Source organism: Macaca nemestrina, chromosome 15, assembly GCF_043159975.1.
Source record: "Macaca nemestrina isolate mMacNem1 chromosome 15, mMacNem.hap1, whole genome shotgun sequence".
Classification (NCBI taxonomy): domain Eukaryota; kingdom Metazoa; phylum Chordata; class Mammalia; order Primates; family Cercopithecidae; genus Macaca; species Macaca nemestrina.
The window spans coordinates 102,230,043-102,234,261 of record NC_092139.1 but is presented as its reverse complement, the minus strand read 5'-3'; the positions used below and the strand labels follow the sequence as shown (position 1 = coordinate 102,234,261).

Here is a 4,219-nt window from a genome sequence, read left to right as displayed (position 1 = left end):
GGGTTGCCTTGGGCAGTCCAACTGGCACCTCCTTCCTGTTCCTCCTTCATGATTACCATGCCATCCCACAGCATGTTAACTGCAACTGATTCCAAACCACACTGATGTTCACCCTTTGTTCTCCAAACCTAATTGTGCTTGTCCTCAGTATCTGCCTGATTGTTCAAATGAGAGATGAGTCATCTCTTGCTTCTTTACATCCCACTCAATGGAGCCCACAGCTCCATTTCCCCACTGAAATGACAAAATCCAATTTGACCTTAATTGTAGCCACTGAGCTATCATTCGCTGGGGAGTGACCATAGGCCAGGCAGTGCCCGAGATGACTAGTCTAAAAGATCTCATCTAATCCTCATCATGACCTTATGATGTGAGTATACTCTTTATATCATATTGATTAAATAGAGACTCAGAAGGGTTAAGTGACTTTCCTGGAGACACAGAGTTGGATAAAGGGATTTGCACCTAATCTGATGAATTTTAAAAACCCTGTCCTTTCCACATTGTCAAATTATCTCCAGTCCAGATGCTTTCTTCTCTTCTTTCTCCATTGTCTCTGTTCTGTGGAATCGGGCATTCACCTCTGCCCCCATGGTACCTGCACATCTGTCTGCTATAGCTCTTATCATATGAGATGATAATTATTCACCTGCTTGACTAGTCTATCACTCTGCTAGCAATGTCTTATTCTCCCCTCTGTTCTGTATTCTCAGGTCTTTGTCAGATATATAGTACCTGTTCCATAAATACTTTTAGAAATCAATTAAATTCCTTCATCTCTAATTACCAAACCTGTTATCTTTCACAGAGTAGAGGGTTACATCTGACATAAACTGTGAAGAAGACAATCTCCCCTATCAGCCCATTATTTTCTGTAAGAACAAGCCTAGTTAACCACCCCACACCCCCACAAAAGGGCCAGGGTTCTCTTCAGGTACTCCTGCTGTGAGACAAGAGTGGCAGAACGACTCCCACGCCCTGACAATTGGAAGAGGTCAAGCTCCCAAGGTGCCATCTGCTCCCATGGGTTTGGCCTGCCAGGGAAGAGCTCAGCAAATCCACCTGAAAGAGGGTGAAGGGTGATGAAGTCAGAGTGAGTGTTGGCTGATTGCCTGATTCCAGAGATTTACCCTCTTCCAGATGCTAGAAGCATCTTCACCCCATTTTCTTACTGCATTTTCCAGGCCTTGTAGTTACAATATATTCTCTTTTAAAACAAACACAGACGCGACCCCATCTTTGTCAGTGCACAAAATGGCGCCATACAGCCTACTGATGATCTGGCTGCAGAAAGCTCTAGGTGTGCAGCAGTACCATGTGGCCACAGTCCTGTGCCAACAGGCCAAGGTGGCGACGAGCCACTTTGAGTCCAAGTACGTCCACTATGACCTGCTAGAGAAGAACATTAACATTATTCGCAAACGATTGAACCGGCCTCTGACCCTCTCGGAGAAGATTGTGTATGGACACCTAGATGACCCCGCCAGCTAGGAAATCGAGTGGGGCAAGATGTACCTGCAGCAGCGGCCAGACAGCGTGGCCATGCAGGATGCGACGGCCCAGATGGCCATGCTGCAGTTCATCAGCAGCAGGCTCCCAAGGTGACCGTGCTGTCCACCATCCACTGTGACCATCTGATTGAGGCCCAGCTCGGGAGTGAAAAAGACCTGCACCAGGCCAAGGACATCAACCACGAAGCTTATAATTTCCTGGCAAATGCAAGTGTCAGATATGGCGGGGGCTTCTGGAAGCCTGGATCTGGAATCACTCACCAGCTTATTTTGGAAAACTATGAATACCTTGGGGTTCTTCTGATTGACACTGACTCCCATACCCCCAGTGGTGGCAGCCTGGGGGGCATCTGCATTGGAGTTGGGGGTGCTGAACTGTGGGTGTCATGACTGGGATCCCCTAGGAGCTGAAGTGCCCCAAGGTGATTGGCATGAAGCTGATGGGCTCCCTCTCCGGTTGGATTTCACGCAAAGGTGTGATTCTGAAGGTGGCAGGCATCCTCACAGTGAAAGGTGGCACAGGTGCAATCGTGGAATACCATGGGCCTGGTGTAGACTCCATCTCCTGCACTGGCATGGTGATAGTCTGCAACATGGGCACAGAAATTGGGGCCACCACTTCCGTGTTTCCTTACAACCACAGGATGAAGTAGTACCTGAGCAAGACCTGCCGGGCAGACATTGCCGATCTAGCTGATGAATTCGAGGATCACTTGGTGCCTGACCCTGGCTGCCATTATGACCAACTAATTGAAGTTAACCTCAGTGAACTGAAGCCGCACATCAATGGGCCCTTCACCCCTGACCTGGCTCCCCCCGTGGCAGAAGTGGGCAAGGTGGCAGAGAAGGAAGGATGGCCTCTGGACATCTGACTGGGTCTGATTGGCAGCTGCACCAATTCAAGCTATGAAGATATGGGGCACTCAGCAGCTGTGGCCAAGCAGGCACTAGCCCATGGCCTCAAGTGCAAGTCCCAGTTCACGATCACTCCATGCTCTGAGCAGATGTGCACCACCACTGAGCGGGACGGCTAAGCACAGACCTTGAGGGATGTGGGCGGCATCGTCCTGGCCAATGCTTGTGGCCCCTGCAATGGCCAGTGGGACAGGAAGGACATCAAGAAGCAGGAGAAGAACATAACTGTCGCCTCCTACAACAGGAACTTCACGGGCTGCAATGACACAAACCCTGAGACCCACACCTTCGTCACATCCCCAGAGACTGTCACAGCCCTGGCCATTGTGGGAACCCTCAAGTTCAACCCAGAGACCAACTACCTGACAGGCAAGGATGGCAAGAAGTTCAAGTTGGAGGGTCCTGATGCAGATGGGCTTCCTCAAGCAGAGCTGGACCCAGGATAGGACACCTACCAGCACTCCTGCAAGGGCTACCACTGATCACATCCCGGCTGCTGGCCCCGGCTCAAGTTCCGTAGGCACTTGGAAAACATCTCCAACAACCTGCTCATTGGTGCCATCAACATTGAAAATAGCAAGGCCAACTCTGTGCATGATGCCGTAACCCAGGAGTTTGACCCCGCCACTACAAGCATCATGGCATCAGGTGCGTGGTAACTCGGGGATGAGAACTATGGCGAGGGCTTAAGCCAGGAGCACGCAGCACTGGAGCCTCGCCACCTTAGAGGCTGGGCCATCATCACCAAGAGCTTTGCCAGGATGCATGAGACCAACCTGAAGAAGCAGAGCCTGCTGCCCCGAACTTCGCTGACCCAGCTGACTACAGCAAGATTCGCCTTGTGGACAAGCTGACCTTTCAGGGCCTGAAGGACTTGCCCCTGGCAAGCCCCTGAAGTACATCATCAAGCACCCCAACGGGACCCAGGAGACCATCTTCCTGAACCACACCTTCAACAAGATACAGATCGAGTGGTTCCGTGCCGGCAGTGCCCTCAACAGAATGAAGGAGCTGCAGCAATGACGGCAGCACCTCCTCACAACCCCCTCCCCACCTCACCCAGCGCTGGTGTCATGTTCAAGTTCAGCTCCATGTGAGCCATCAGTGCCACCAGCCATGGCTTCTTACTCCAAGATGGCGCCACCAGACATGGTTCCTGCTCCCCGCTCAGCCCACGAGTGACTGTGGTTGGGGGGTTCTTAAAATAACTTTTTAGCCCCTGCCTTCCTATTTTCAGTTTGGTTCAGATCTTAAGGAGCTCCATGCAACTGTATTTATTTTTGATGACAAGACTCCCAGCTAAAGTTAGAAAAAAGAAAAAAAATACGGTGGCTCATGCTTATAATCCAAGATCACCTCAGGTCGGGAGTTCAAAACCAGCCTGGCCAACATGGTGAAACCCCCATCTCTACTAAAAATACAAAAATTAGCCGAGTGTGTGGTGTGCGCTTGTAATCCCAGCTACTGGGAGGCTGAGGCACAAGAATTGCTTGAACCTGGGAGGCGGAGGTTGCAGTGAGCCAAGAGTATGCCACTCCACTCCAGCCTGGCAACAAGAGTGAGACTCTGTCTCAAAAACAACAACGACAACAACAACAACAAAAAACTAAATACAATAAAACAAAACAAAGTAAAACAAACAACAGTGATAATAATAGTAACCTTTAGTTTCCTATAAAACTTGGTTCTTGCTACATGCGTGCACTTTCCTGCCTTCAACCTCCTAGTTCAGCTTATCTTTAGTGATTCCATTCTCTCTGTCTTCTAGAATTCATGCCTGGGCACAAAAATTG

At 50.0% G+C, this 4,219-nt stretch overlaps 1 pseudogene; it reads left to right on the top strand.

The window, feature by feature from the left end:
- Positions 1-1,254: 1,254 nt before the first annotated feature.
- On the top strand, positions 1,255-3,449 carry LOC105494013 (aconitate hydratase, mitochondrial pseudogene; annotated as a pseudogene).
- The last annotated feature ends 770 nt before the right edge of the window (positions 3,450-4,219 follow it).